At 40.5% G+C, this 16,006-nt stretch overlaps 2 protein-coding genes across 3 annotated transcripts in view; both read left to right on the top strand.

Annotated features, from left to right (window-relative positions):
* The window catches only part of EXOC2 (exocyst complex component 2), a 216,493-nt gene that overhangs the window by 15,676 nt on the left and 184,811 nt on the right, over positions 1-16,006 (top strand). The gene's annotated exons all lie outside the window — the stretch shown is intronic.
* HUS1B (HUS1 checkpoint clamp component B) overlaps positions 1-16,006 on the top strand; it is a 48,972-nt gene that overhangs the window by 15,327 nt on the left and 17,639 nt on the right. The window contains exon 1 of the mRNA XM_074398380.1: positions 1-16,006. This exon is cut by the window's left edge and continues 15,327 nt beyond it; it is cut by the window's right edge and continues 17,639 nt beyond it. The gene's annotated coding sequence lies outside the window, so the exon portion shown is untranslated.

The following is a 16,006-nucleotide window of genomic DNA, read 5'->3' as shown; positions in this document are numbered from 1 at the left end:
TATACCATGTCAAATGCTAACTGTTCACTGAACATAAGAACTTCAACCCACTAATGAAGGGGTCAAAATCCCCATAAAGTGTAATATGGGAAATCACAGAGTCATCAAAGGAACCTGTCCTTTCCATAATGTTGAAGAGGTTTGAAGCAACGAATTGATGTGGCGCCCATTTCTTTTGGAATGGAGAATGGATCTCTTCATGCACTCTTGAAATACCCAGGTTCAAATATGCTGGATCCTCTGGTCTGTGTTCTATGACTGACCTTCCTTGATCATTTGAATAAATGAACAAAAAAAGCAAAAGAAAAAAAAAATGCTATGGCGACATGGCCAGTTCCCCTTAACGAAAAGAGTTGAGAATTTCTCAATGTGTTTTGCTCTCTTTCCTCCTCCCTTAGCCTGAGAGTCTCTTTCTTTGGTGAAGAGGGAGAATTAGTATTGAATCACAGTGGCTCAGAAAGATTGAAAAGGTTAGACTTTTAAAATGTAGGTTTTATTATCATCTGGGTAGGATAAGGCCAACAAAGCAGGATAAGATTGTTGTTGAAAACTGTGTTACTCACAGTTTCAAGAGGGTGGGCAAGCTGCACCACACAGGAAGCACTGGGGTCGGTCAGTAGGGCAGAGGGAGCGAAGGGAAAGCGTGGGCCGGAGCCTTTGTTTTTGTTTTCACTGGAAGAAATGGCTAGGCAGGTAGGCAAGCTGTGCAAGTTTAGGTTTGGATCATTTAAATAATATTTTGGAGGGCTCTGGGCTGTGGGAGTGATCCCTAGTTGGCTGGCACCTGGGGTATGGAGGGGCAGGGGTTGTGTCCCTGATTGCAGGAGCCTGATGGAAGAGGCATATTCAGTCTAGGCAAATTGTCTGTGACTTCTGGCAATTAGCTAATTCTCAGAGGGGCAGTCCCTTCCCTGGTCCACAGGCTCCAAAATGTCAAAGCATCATAAAGTACTGAAAATAAAAAGACATGGTTAATACAAGGACCAGGCCTTTTTGCTTCACAGCCTCAGGATTTAGTAGCAGAGATGACAAAAGATCAGTGTAGTAGTGATTCTTATTGCCAATGAGAAGAAGCATAAATTTGACCTAGAAAAGAATATGAGCGAAAGTCTTTGCAATAGCTAACTCATTTCTGCCACCAATTTTTGAAATTATTGTGTTTTGCACGTTTTCTTTTTTTTCCACCATAGCTTATCCTCATTATTACTATGAGACTTTGAGAAGTGTTCAAAGTTCATATTTAGTACAAGGGTAATTTTTTTTTCAGGGTATATGAACTTTTTTGAGAAAACATGACCCAAATGCTAGCCAGCTAAAAGAATAAATAAATAAGTCACTTCCAAGGCTAAACAAATTTATTTCTTCTTTTTTTTTACGGAATTATTGAGGGAAAGGAAGTAATCACGTCAGCAATATTTATCATTCATTTGAAACCACTTGTTCTGTAATTTTCATAGCAATACAACTCATTTTGGCCTTATCTGTTTTGGTATAATGATTTAAATTTGGCTAATTGCATGTGAATTATGATCAATTTGGAATTTTTGCTTAATTTCTAGCTCAGAGTTTGTGAGTTCTGTTATTTTTTGAACCAAGCATAGCAATGTAAAATTTGATTAAAAGTGATGTAGTTCTCGGTTTCTCATTTTTGGATTATGGGGAGTTTGGGGCATTTGCAGTCATACCTCATTTGATTGCAGTTTGCTTAGTATGCCTTGTAGACCCTGCATTTCACAGATAACGCTTTAAAAAAAAAATGAAGGTTTGCGGTAACCCTGTATTGAGCAAGTGTCTCAGCATCATTTTTCCAACAGCATGTGCTCACTTCATGTCTCTGTATCACATTTTGGTATTTCTTGCAATATTTCATACTTTTTCGTTATTATATTTTTAAGTTCAATTGTGTTTCATTTTGGGAAGGCAAATACAGATGAGAAAGATCCCTGCCAAAATAGATAAAAGTCGTATATTTTTTGAGCTTTGAAATGTAAGCCGACTTTGGAGATTTCCTTTAGGCAGAACACCTCATTACTGATGGCATCTAGTCAATAAGGCCTTGGTGCATTATGTTTTACTTTTGAAAACATAGATCTCAAAATCTGTACTATTAGAAAACTTCTTGCCCCTTCTCACTCTAAAAGATGTGTTAGTCTGCGAAATAGAAATCTTTTCTGTTTCTAGGTAGTTTAAAAATTGCACTTTATATTTCTGAATAAATAAAATATATGACTATGCACTGCTGGAGTTTCATAGCTTAACTTCTGAGCCAAATACTGTTTGAGGCTTAAGTGGTACTAATTTAATGGAAAAGTAACTCGTGCAAATAAAAGACAGTTGTGTTGTCATTGTTGTTCTTTGGTAAATGTGAATTTTTTTTTTTTGAGACAAAGTCTCGCTCTTGTCACTCAGGCTACAGTGCTATTGTACGTTCTTGGCTCACTGCAACCTCTGCCTCTTGAGTTCAAGCAGTTCATTTGCCTCAACCTCCCAAGTATCTGGGATCATGGTGGCTAATTTTTTTGTGTTTTTAGTAGAGATGGGGTTCCACCATGTTGTCCAGGCTGTTCTCGAACTCTTGACCTCAAGTGATCCACCCGCCTTGGCATCCCAAAGTGCTGAGATTACAGGTGTAAGCCAGTGTGCCTGGTCATGAATTTTAAAACGGAGTCTACAAACTTAATGAATTTTAACCTTATCATTTTTAGATCACATCTACTAAAGCTCTGAGTAAATTGTAAAAGGTACTTCAATTTACTTCAAAAACACAATTTACTTATGTATATATTGAAAACAAAGCTCTTGCAGTTTCTGGTCTGAGACATAAGGAGCTTGGAGGTCACCACTCTCATCTTCACAATAAGGAAAAAGCTAAACACACTGTAAATCAACAATTTTTCTTATATCCATGAGAAAATTGAGGTCATAGGGGTAAACTACTGTCCCCCAAATTGGAGGGACAACAGGCAGATACAGAGCATCCCAGCTTTCTAGTGCAGAAGCCCAGGAATAGATGTTTCTGTGGGAAACTAGTATTGAGTTGCTTTAGTCAGTACAGCATATCCACCTTTGAACAAGAAATTACAAGGCAAAAATAAAAAACAAAAACCACATTTTGAAGAAACAGAGCAAGCATTAGAACCAGATTCAGATATGATGGGGGATGTTAGAATGATCAAACCAGGAATTTAAAACAAATATGATTCTCTGTTAAGGGCCCTAACTGGAAAAGTGGACAGCATACTGCAGATAAGTAATGTGAACAGAGAGATGGAAACTTTAAGAATTAATAAAAAAGAAATACACTCATAAAAAATTAAAAAAATACAAGAGAAGAATGCCTTTGATGGGCACATCAGTAGACTGGGCATGGCTGAGGAAAGAATCAAGGAACTGGAAGAAATGTCAGTAGAGTCTTCACAAACTAGAATAGAGAATAAAGGTTGAAGAAAATGGAATGGAATATCCAAGAATTGTGGGACATTTACACAAAGTATAATATATGTGTAGTGGAAACACAAGAAGGGGAAGGAAGAACAGTACAGAAGAAATAATTGCCATAATGATGACTCAGAGTATTTTGTAATTAATGATAGTCACAGATCTGGAAAGCTCAAGAGTACAATAGGCAAGCAAGTACCACCACCATCAACAACAACTATGCGTAGGCATATTGTGTTCAAACTGCAGAAAAATCAAAAACAAAATATTGAAGGAAGCTGGGGTTGGGATGAGATGGACACCTTACATAAAGAGAGACAGGATGAAAATTACATCAGACTTTTCTTCAGCAGCCATACAAGCAAATAAGGAAAAAGCACACCTACGTACAATTCCATATCCATTGAATTGTCCCTCAAAAGTGAAGGAGAAATAAAAGTTTTTTTAGACAAACAGTTTAGGGGTTTTATTGCCATTAGATTTGCCTCAACCATTTAAGGAAGTTAAAATGTTAAAAGTTGTTCTTTAGAGAGAAGCAAAATAATATAGGTCAAATACTTAGATCTGAAAAATTCAAGGATGAGTTTTAGAGAGGGAAGAAATGAAGTGGCTTTCTGGGTTCCCTCCTCTGATATTCTGACACCTGGCACCATGCCCAGCATCTACACCCCACATTCATGGTGAATGATATGGATATGGAACATAATGAATTGTGGGCTTATACAACAAATACAGGTTTGTTTGTTTTGAGACAGAGTTTCACTCTGTTACCCAGGCTTAGCTCACTGCAACTTCCACCTCCCAGGTTCAAGTGATCCTCCCACCTCAGCCTCCTGAGTAGCTGGGACTACAGGAGTATACCACCACACTGTGCTGATTTTTGTACTTTGTAGTAGAGACGGGGTTTTGCTATGTTGGCCAAGCTGGTTTCTCAACTCCTGACCTGAAGTGATCCGCCTGCCTTGGGCTTTCAAAGTGCTGGGATTACAGGTGTGAGCCACCAGGCCCAGCCTTAATTTTTTTTTTTTTTTTTTTTTTTTTGAGGTAGAGTTTCACGATGTTACCCAGGCTGGTCCTGAATTCCCGGGCTCAGGTGGTCCTTCTGCCTTAGCCTCCTGAGTAGCTGGGACTATAGGTGTGCACCACTGTGCCTGGCTGAAACTTTCTTGATCTATAGTTGCAATTTCTACGTTTAAAGATACCCCAGTGGACATAGCAAGTTCTCTGGCTCATGGAAGAAAGGAATCTATTTCAGAGACTTGGCAAAGCTGTGACTAAAAAATGAAAATATGTCTTACCCTCAGCTCTGTAGATGTTAATAATTACCTTACTATGTCTTACGCGACAGAATACTTTCTTTTAATATTGTGATGCCAGTTGTGACATCATTTTGAGACCAATTATTCAGAGATTAAAGAGAAAGGAATTGAATATTTTCAATGTAGACAATATGAGTTTTTTTAAAAACTTTGACTTTTAAGTCAAAAATTATTACAGATTTTCAGGCAGGAAAGTTCACTGAAGCATTCTATGGATTTAAATTATCATATTGAAAAGTGTTGATCACTTTAACCCAGGTGAACAGAAAGCCCTTGGGGGTCCTTCTTCCTGCTTTTTTTAAATTAAAAAAAGTAAAGAGTTCTTCAGACCCAAAATGAGAAAACCACAGTGAATTATCCTCAGCTATGATCGGTCCATTTCTTGCTATGATCTCAGTAGAAGTAATTATTGTAAAATTCCAAGCACCTATTTTAGTTCCTGGCTTGGCCTAGGTTTTTAGCCCAAGGCAGAATCCAACAGAAAGTATTGCCACCAGAAGGGGATCCTGCACAGAGACCTAAAGTCGGAGAACCTGCTTGTGGATGCTGATCTGAACCTCATGTTTGCAGATTGGCTTTAGCAATAGGTGGATACCTTCTATGTCAGTCCTTCTTGAACTCTTCTAGGCAAAGTACGCAAAAGTACGGTAGCTCTGAGGTAGGTGTTGGCAGCCTGGGAGTCATTCTCTATGCAGTGGTCAGTGGTCACCAGGTCTCTGTCTGACAGTAGACAGAACTATTGCAAAGCTCTCTAAGCAGATGTATGCCACATTTCCTTTATATGTCTGTGGAATCTGAACACATAAAGAAATTCTTGATCCCAAACCCCAGTAAGAGAGGCACTTCAGAGGAAATCATGAGGGACCCATGGATAAATGTTGGCTGTGAAGAGGAACTGAAACTACATCCAGCTATGCCCTGACTCCAAGGACACCTGGCACACTGAATTAATGCTGTTCTTGGGCTACATGTAACGGAAATTTTGGGCTACAGGAGACCTCAATTGGAGGGCCACACCATCACTGTGAAGTCCCTTCCTTCAGCTGATCACACCAACTGTTGCAGTCCTTCTCCATCCTTCCAGGTAGACCCTAGGATCTCTGCCAGCTCAAAGCAGTGAGCCTGCTCTTCCCACATTTTCTTTGTCTTCTAACAGAAAATTGGTGGCTTGAGGAGGACCAGGAGCCAGTTTGAAAGGTCAGCAGAGCAGTCAAAGTGCCTGCCCGTCCTCTGCCTTGCCTTGAGATGAAGACTGTGGCTGAGCACAGCCCCCAGCGTGGCCTTGTGGCCTCTTCCTCTACCCATAGCACCAGCAGCAGAGGTGGAACCCCAGAGAGAATCAACTAATCCTAGGGTGTGTCCTCCAAAGGAGACTCCCTGCATGCTGGGCAGCTTTGGTGAGGACCAGCAGAATTTGCCAGAATGTGCAACCTTAGCCATTCCCTCTAGCAACATTCAGGGCTGGCAGGGGACCACAGGGAGGTTCCTCATCTTCATTCACAGACACCTGTGTTTCAGGTTGGCTGGAAAGATCTGGCAGGTAGCTGGAATGTGGGGAGTTCAAGCTGCGCTCACTGTATTTCACATGGAGCAGGAAGATCCTGAGCTCCGTGAAGTCCAGGGACATGGTGCAGGAGATCAGCCAGGTGTGGGATGCATATAGTTGAAGGCGGCAATACTTGTCTTCTTCAAGGAGCAAATGTACCAGTTGGAGCTTCATTCATAAGCATTTATTCAGCACCTTCATTTGGCTAGCACTAAGCAAGCAATAAAGAAGTACAGTCTTCTCACCATTTTCATGGGTTCTGCATGGACAGATTCAACCAACCATAGATGGAAAATATTTGGAAAAAAAATACAGCAATAAAAATAAATAAAAAACAATACAGTGTGACAATTTACATGGCATTTACATTGTATTATGTAGTATAAGTAATCTAGAGATGATATAAAGTATGCTGGTGGATATGCGTGGGTTATATGCTAATACTGTGCAGTTTTATGTAGGGAACCTGAGCATCCCCAGATTTTGGTATCCGCAGAATGTTCTAGGACCCATTACTTGCAGATTTCAAGAGACCACTCTATCTCTACTTTTACTGGTTGAATGGTAGAGATAAGTATAGAGGGGTGCAATTAATCCAGCCTGGGGCCGAGGGAGGTTAGGTTGGAGGGGAGTGAGGTGAGAAAAGGTGTGACTTCCTACAGAAAGTGATGACTGAATGAGTGGATGATGGAAGTTAGTTGTCTAAGGAGCAGGTGGGAGGGGTGTTAAGAGACCTGACACTCCGGATGACAGCAGAACGCACATTTCAGCAGTGAGCACAGGGCTGTACAGGCAATGAATACAGCACTTCTTTCACTAGCAGAGGAATTAAGTTCTGGAATGCTGGTGGCCAACAGAGGGAGAAATCATGTGTCACCTAGAAGATAGTGTGGGAGACAATGAGGGGACTGTAGGAGAGACATGATGGAGGCACAATATGGCTGAGTCTGTTCCTGGGAACGACTTGAAGCATTAATGACTGAAAATTTTCCAAAATTAGTAATAGACAACTATCCATAGATCCTGGAAGCTAAGAGAACATGGAGCAGAACCAATACCAAAAACCTACACTCACACGTATCATACTGCAGTTGTAGAAGATCAATAACCAAGGGAAACTCTTGAAAGAAACACCTTACTATAGGGGAGCACAGATAAGCATCATATGAGATGTTTCTTTAGAAATCATGCAAGCAAGAGTAAGAGTGGAGTGAAATAAAGTGGTGAAAGAAAAAAAAAATTGTATTAGGGCTTTCCAGAGAAACAGAATCAACAGGATACAGATGGATGGATGGTTGGATGGATGGATGGATGGGAGGGGATGTATTAGGAGAACTGGCTTACATGATTAGGGAGGCTGAGAAGTCCCATGACAGGCATCTGCAAGCCACAGAATCAGAGAAGCCAGTAGCATGGGTCAGTCTTAAGTCCGAAGGCCTCAGAACCGGGTGAACCCACAGTGTATCTCTCAGTCTGAGGCCAAAAGCCTCAGAACCTGGGGGGCGGGGGTTCACTGGTATAATTCTGGGAATCCAAAGCCCAGAAGACCATGATTCAAGAGCAGAAGAAGATGGGTGTCCTGGTTTCAGAAAAGAGAGTTTGCCTTTCAAAGAAAAAGGCAGGGGTCCCTTTTTCTTTGATCAAGACCCTCAACCAGCTTTGTGGTGCGTACTCAAAATGGGTGAGGACAGAGCTTTCCTACTCAGTCCACTGATTCAAATGCCAGTCACTTCACTAAACACCCTCACAGATAACACCCAGAGATAATGCTTTACCAGCTCAGCTGTCTGAGTATCTCCTTCTAGTCATCCACTTACCACCATCAAATTCTGCATTCAAGTGAAATTATGCTTCAGAAGTGAATGAGAAATACTTTCTCAGACAAACAGAAGTTGAGGAAATTTGTTACCAGTAAACCGTGCAAGAAACATTTAAAGATATTCATCAAAAAACAACAAAATGATAATGATGTAGGTCAGAAACTCAGATCTACATGAAGAAAAGAACATTATAGAAGAATGAATGAAGGTAAAATACAGTTTTCAGTTTTTCTTATTCTTAATTGATTTGATGGACAAGAGTTTGTTCTAAAGAATAACAACAGCAAAACTTATGGTGATGATAGCTTGTAGATGATTCAAATGAGTGACGACAATGTTAAGAAGAAAGTGGGAATATTCTGTTATAAGGTACTTCCACTACCCATGAATGGGAAAGTGCTACTTGAGAGTAAACTCGGTTTAGTTATAAATGCATGTTGGAAACTCTGAGATAACCACGGAATTTTTTTTTTATTATACTTTAAGTTCTGGGGTATATGTGCAGAACATGCAGAATTGTTACATAGGTATACACATGCCATGGTGGTTTGCTGCATCCATCCCCCTGTCACCTACATTAAGTATTTCTCATAATGTTATTTCTCCCCAATCCCCCCACCCCCTGCTGTCCCTCCCCTAGTCCCCTCACCCCCCAACAGTATGTGAGGTTCCCCTCCCTGTGTCCATATGTTCTCATTGTTCAATACCCAGTTATGAGTGAGAACATGTGGTGTTTTCTGTTCTTGTGTCAGTTTGCTGAGAATGATGGTTTCATGCTTCATTCGTGTCCCTGCAAAAGACATGAACTCATCCTTTTTTATGGCTGCATAGTATTCCATGGTGTATATGTGTCACATTTGCTTTGTCCAGTCTATCATTGATGGGCATTTGGGTTGGTTCCAAGTCTTTGCTATTGTAAACAGTGCTGCAGTAAACTTACATGTGCATGTGTCTTTATAATAGAATGATTCATAATCATTTGGATATATACTGAGTAATGGGATTGCTGGGTCAAATGGTATTTCTGTTTCTAGATCCTTGAGGAATTACCACACTGTCATCCACAATGGTTGCACTAATTTACACTCCCACCAACAGTGTAAAAGCGTTCCTATTTCTCCACATCTCTCCAGCATCTGTTGTCTCCAAATTTTTTAATGATTGCCATTCTAACTGGCATAAGAGTATCTCAGTGTGGTTTTGATTTGCATTTCTCTAATGACCAGTGATGATGAGCATTTTTTCATGTTTGTTGGCTGCCTAAATATCTTCTTTTGAAAAGTGTCTGTTCCTATCTTTTGCCCACTTTTTGATGGGGTTGTTTGTCTTTTTATTGTAAATTTGTTGAAGTTTTTGTATATTCTGGATATTAGCCCTCTGTCAGATGTGTAGCTTGCAAAAATGTTTTCCCATTCTCTTGGTTGCCAGTTCACTCTAATGATTGTTTCTTTTGCTGTGAGGAAGCTCTTAAGTTTAATTAGATCCCATTTGTCTATTTTGGCTTTTGTTGCCATTGCTTTTGGTGTTTTAGTCATGAAGTCCTTGCCTATGCCTGTGCCCTGAATAGTATTGCATTGGTTTTCTTCTAGGGTTTTTAATGGTGTTAATTTTTGTATAACGTGTAAAGAAGGGGTCCAGTTTTAGCTTTCTGCACATGGCTAGCCAGTTTTCCCAACACCATTTTTTAAACAGGGAATCCTTTCCCCATTGCTTGTTTTTGTCAGGTTTGTCAAAGATCGGATGGTTGTAGATGTGTGATGTTACTTCCAAGGCCGCTGTTCTGTTCCATATGGTTCATATCTCTGTTTTGGTACCGGTACCATGCTGTCTTGATTATTGTAGCCTTGTAGTATAGTTTGAAGGTAGGTAGCCTGATGCCTCCAGCATTGTTTTTGTTTTTTGTTTTTTTTTTCCTTAGGATTGTCTTGGCTATGTGGGCTCTCTTTTGGTTCCGTAAGAAGTTTAAGGTGGTTTTTTCCAGTTATGTGAAGAAGGTCAGTGGTAGCTCAATGGTGATAGCATTGAATCTATAAATTACTTTGGGCAGTATGGCCATTTTCACATTATTGATTCTACCTAACCATGAGCATGGAATATTTTTCCATCTATGTGTGTCCTCTCTTATTTCCTTGAGCAGTGGTTTGTAGTTCTCCTTGAAGAGATCCTTCATGTCCCTTGTTAGTTGTATTCCTAGGTATTTTATTCTCTTTGTAGCAGTTGCGAATGGGAGTTCGCTTATGATTTGGTTCTCTGTCTGTCTGTTATTGGTGTATAGGAATGCTTGTGATTTTTGCACACTGATTTTTCCTGAGACTTTGCTGAAGTTGCTTATCATCTTAAGGAGATTTCGGGCTGAGATGATGGGGTCTTCTAAATATACAATCATGTCTTCTGTAAATAGAGACAATTTGATGTCCTCTTTTCGTAATTGAATACCTTTTATTTCTTTTTCTTACCTGATTGCTCTGGCTAGAAGTTCCAATACTCTGTTGAATAGGAAGGGTGAGAGAGGGCACCCTTGTCTAGTGCCAGATTTCAAAGGGAATGCTTCCAGTTTTTGCCTGTTCAGTATGATATTGGCTGTGAGTTTGTCATAAATAGCTTTTATTATTTTGAGATATGTTCCATTGATTCCTAGTTTATTGAGAGTTTTTAGCATGAAGGGCTGTTGAATTTTGTTGAAGGCCTTCTCTGCATCTATTGAGATAATCATGTGTTTTTTGTCTTTGGTTCTGTTTATGTGATGGATTAAGTTTATAGATTTCTGTATATTGAACCAGCCTTGCATCACCGGGATGAAGCCAATTTGATTGTGATGGATAAGTTTTTGATGTGCTGTTGCAACTGGTATTCCAGTATTTTATTGAAGATTTTTGCATCTATGTTCATCATGGATATTGGTCTGGAATTTTCTTTTTTAGTTGTGTCTCTGCCAGGTTTTGGTATCAGGGAAATGTTGGTCTCATAAAATGAATTAGTGAGGATTCCCTCTTTTTGTATTGTTTGGAATAGTTTCAGAAGGAATGGTATCAGCTCCTGTTTGTACATCTGGTAGAATTTGGCTGTGAACCCGTCTTGTCCTGGACTTTTTTTGGTTGGTAGGCTCTTAATTGCTGCCTCAACTTCAGACCTTGTTTTTGGTCTATTCAGGGATTGAACTTCTTCCTGATGTAGTCTTGGGAGGGTAGAAGTGTCCAGGAATATATCAATTTCTTCTAGATTTACTGGTTTGTGTGCATAGAGATGTTTATAGTAATCTCTCATGGTAGTTTGTATTTCTGTGGAATTGCTGGTGATATCCCCCTTACCATTTTTTATTGCATCTATTTGATTCTTCTCCCTTTTCTTTTTTCTTAGTCTGGCTAGCAGTCTATCTGTTTTATTTCTCTTTTCAAAAAACCAGCTCCTGGATTCATTGATTTTTTTTTAAGGGTTTTTTTGTGTCTGTCTTCTTCAGTTTTGCTCTGATCTATTTGTTTATTGGCTTCTGTTAGCTTTTGAATTTATTTGATCTTGCTTCACTACTTCTTTTAATTGTGATGATAGGGTGTAGATTTTAGATCTTTCCTCACTTCTCATGTGGGCATTTAGTTTCCCTTTATACACTGCTTTTAATGTGTCCCAAAGATTCTGGTATGTTGTGTCTTTGTTCTCATTGGTTTTGAAGAACATCTTTATTTCTACCTTCATTTCATTATTTATCCGGTACTCACTTAGGAGCAGGTTGTTCAGTTTCCATGTAGTTCTGTGGCTTTGAGTGAGTTTCTTAATCCGGAGTTCTAATTTGATCACACTGTGGTCTAAGAGATGGTTGTTATGATTTTTGTTCTTTTGTATTTGCTGAGGAGTGATTTACTTCCAATTACATGGTCAATTTTAGAGTAAGTGCAATACGGTGCTGATAAGAATGTATATTCTATAGATTTGGGGTGTCGAGTTCTGTAGATGTCTGTTAGGTCCACTTGGTCCAGATCTGAGTTCAAGTCCCAGGTATCCTTGTTAATTTTCTGTCTTGTTGATCTGTTTAATATTGACAGTGGAGTGTTAAGGTCTCCCACTATTATCGTGTGAGAGTCTAAGTCTCTTTGTAGGTCATTGAGAACTTGCTTTATCTATCTGCATGCTCCTGTATTGGGTGCATGTATATTTAGGATAGTTAGCTCTTCTTGATGCATGATCATTTTACCATTATGTAATGCCCTTTTGATCTTTGTTGGTTTAAATTCTGTTTTATCAGAGACTAGGATTGCAACCCGTGCTTTGTTTTCCTCTCTATCTGCTTGGTAAATCTTCCTCCATCCCTTTATTTTGAGCCTGTGTGCGTCTTTGCACATGAGATGGGTCTCCTGAGTACAGCACACAGATGGTTCTTGACTCTTTATCCTATTTGCCAGTCTGTGTCTTTTGATTCAGGCATTCAGTGCTTTTACATTTAAGGTTAATATGGTTATGTGTTAATTTGATTCTGCCATTTTGACACTAGCTGGTTGTTTTGCCCATTAGTTGATGCAGTTTCTTCATTGTGTTGATGGTCTTACTATTTGGTACATTTTTGCAGTGGTTGGTACTGGTTGGTCCTTTCCAAGTTTATTGCTTCCATCAGGAGCTCTTGTAAGATAGGCCTGGTGGTGACAAAATCTCTCAGCAATTGCTTGTCTAAAAAATTTTATTTCTCCTTAACTTATGAAGCTAAGTTTGGCTGGATATGAAATCCGGGTTGAAAGTTCTTTTCTTTAAGTATGTTGAATATTGGCCCCTACACTCCTCTGGCTTACAAGCCAGGGTTTCTGCCGAGGGATCTGCTGTGAGTCTGAAGGGCTTCCCCTTGCACGTAACCTGACCTTTCTCTTGGGCTGCCCTTAGCGTTTTTTTCTTTGTTTTAACCCTGGTGAATCTGACAATTATGTGCCTTGGGGTTGCTCTTCTTGAGGAATATTTTTGTGGTGTTCTCCGTATTTGCTGGATTTGAATGTTGGCTTGCCTTGCTAGGTTGGGAAAATTCTCCTGGATAATATCGTGAAGAGTGTTCTCCAGCTTGGTTTCATTTTCCCTATCACATTCAGGTACACCGATCAAATGCAGATTAGGTTTTTTCACGTAATCCATTTTTCTTGGAGGCATTGTTCATTTCTTTTTACTCTTTTTTCTCTAATCTTGCCTTCTTGTTTTATTTCTTTGAGTTGATCTTCAATCAATGATATCCTTTCTTTTGCTTGATCAATTCTGCTATTGAAACTTCAGACCTCCAAGTTCTCATGCTGTGTTTTTCAGCTCCATCAAGTCGTTTATGTTGTTTTCTAAGCTGGTTATTCTAGTTAGCATTTCATCTAACCTTTTTTCAAGGTTCTTAGATTCTTTGCATTAGGTTAGAACGTGTTTCTTTAGCTCAGAGAAGTTTGCTGTTACCCACCTTCTGAAGCCTGCTTATGTCAATTCATCAAACTCATTCTCCATCCTGTTTTGTTCCCTTTCTGTGAGGACGCTTTCTGGTTTTTGGTGATTTCAGCCTTTTTGTGCTAGTTTCTTCCTATCTTCGTGGATTTATCTACCTTTGGTCTTTGAAGTTGGTGACTTTCGGATGGGGTCTCTGAGTGGATGTCCTTTCTGTTGATGTTGAAGCGATTTCTTTCTGTGATTAAATTTTCCTTCTAACAGACAGGCTCCTCTGCTGCAGTACTGCTTGAGGTCCACTCCAGACCCTGCTTGCCTGAGAATCACCCACAGGGTCTGCAGAACATCAAGTATTACTGCCTGTTCCTTCTTCTGGTAGCTTTGTCCCAGAGGGGTACCCTCTAGATGTCACCCAGGGCTCTTCTGTATGAGGTGTGTCTTTGGATATACAGGGGTCAGGGAGCTACTTGAGGAGGCAATCTGTCCCTTATCACTTTGTAAGTGCTGTACTGGGAACTCTGTTGCTTCCTTCAGAGCTGCTGGGCAGGATGTTTAAGTCTGCTGGAGTGGAACTCACAATGGCCCCTTTTCCCAGGTGCTGTGTCCCAGGAAGTTGGAGCTCTATTTATAAGTCCCTGATGGGCTGCTGCCTTTTTTTCAGAGACACCCTACCCAGCAAGGAGGGAATATAGTCAGACTGCCTGCAGAGGCGTTACTGAGCTGCTGCCGGGTCTGCCCAGCTGCTGTGTAAACTTCCTTGCTATTTTGTTTACACAGGCAAGGTTAGAACTTCCTCTGTAATGGCAGATGCCCCTCTCTCCCACAGAGCTTGACTGTCCCAGGTCAAGCTCAAATTGCTGTGCTGGCTGCAAAAATCTGGAGTCAATGGGTTTCAGTTTGCAGGTCTTTGTGGAGGTAGGATCACTTGGCTTCCTGCCTTCAGCCCTCTTTTTTTTCAGGGGGAATGGGCAGTTCTGTCTTGCAGCCATTCAGGCGCCAGCTAAAACGGCTGTTCAGTTTTGTGCTGGTAACCCAGGGCACCAGCTAAATTGGCTGCCCAGTTTTATGCTGGAAACCATGGCGCTGGTGTTTTTGGCACCGGTGGGAATCTCCTGGTCTGTGGGCTGTAAAGTCCATGGGAAAGGCACAGTATCTGAGTCGGAGGGCCGGAGTGGTCGGAAAAGTCCCCAATGGCCTCCGCTGGGTAGGTGAAGGAGTCTTCTAGCCCTTTGCACTTCCTGGGTGGGGCAACACCCCACCCTGTCTCAGTTTGCCCTCCTTGGGCTGCACCTACTGTCTAGCCAGTCCCATTGAGATGAACCTGGTACCTTGGTTGGAAATTCAGAGATCACCCGCCTTCTGGGTCACTCTCACTGGGAACTGCGCTCCGGAGCTGTTCCCATTCAGCCATTTTGGTGGAAGTCCCCATGTGGTTTTATTTATTTATTTTATTATTATTATTTTTTGTGACAGAGTTTCACTCCATCGCCAGGCTGGAGTGGCAGTGGTGTGATTTCACTGCAACCTCCGCCTCCCAGGTTAAAGTGATTCTCCTGCCTCAGCCTCCTGAGTGGGTGGGATTACAGGCGCATGCCACCATACCTAGCTAACTTTTGTATTTTTAGTAGAGATGGGGTTTCACCGTGTTGGCCAGGATGGTCTTGATCTCTTGACCTCATTAGCTGCCCGCCTTGGCCTCCTAAAAGTGCTGTGGGATTACAGGCATAAGCCCCAGTGCACCTAGCCTGAAAAAAAAGTTTTTTTAAAAAACTTAATTGCTATGCTAAGAAAAGAGAAAAAAATGGCACTTTTAAGGCAGTGAACATATTCAGTATGATACATATGTTGGATACATGCATTATAAGTTCTACATTTGTCAAAACTCATAGAATGTCCACCACAAAGAGCCACAGTGTAAACTGTGGAATGTAGTTAATAGCATATCAGTGTTGGCTCATCAGTAGCAACAGCTGTGCGACACTAATGCGAGATGTTAATAACAGGAAACAGGATGGAGTGGCAGTGAAGGACTACATGGAATTTTGATTTAATTTTTCTGTAAACCTAATAAAAATGCTCAGAAAAATAAAAAAAGTTGTAAACTGCTGTTTGGTAAAACAAAACAGCAAAGCACCAAGTTTCCCAATTCCAAATAATAAAATTAATTAAAAGACCTGAATGTTGGGAAGGCATGCTGAATAGTTTTAGAAATTCCTATTGTAAACGTAAGTTTGAATCATTTGCTCAGTTTTGCATCAGTATGACTCCCACGGTGAAGATGCTTTTACATGTTTTCCAATGGTTTTGGCTTTTCCTCCTAGTTTCTGATATATTCTAATCAATATGAAGAAAATACCAGTGCTGGAAACGAGAAGTGTCTTCTACATCTGAAAATTTTTTAGTTAATTAATTAATTTATTTATTTAGAGGTGGAGTTTTACTCTTGTTGCTCAGGCTAGAGTGCAATGGTGGATCTCGGCTCACCGCAACCT

This window comes from Saimiri boliviensis, chromosome 4 (assembly GCF_048565385.1).
Source record: "Saimiri boliviensis isolate mSaiBol1 chromosome 4, mSaiBol1.pri, whole genome shotgun sequence".
In the NCBI taxonomy this organism is placed as follows: domain Eukaryota; kingdom Metazoa; phylum Chordata; class Mammalia; order Primates; family Cebidae; genus Saimiri; species Saimiri boliviensis.
The sequence above is the reverse complement of the archived record's forward strand: the minus strand, read 5'-3'. Positions and strand labels throughout refer to the sequence as shown.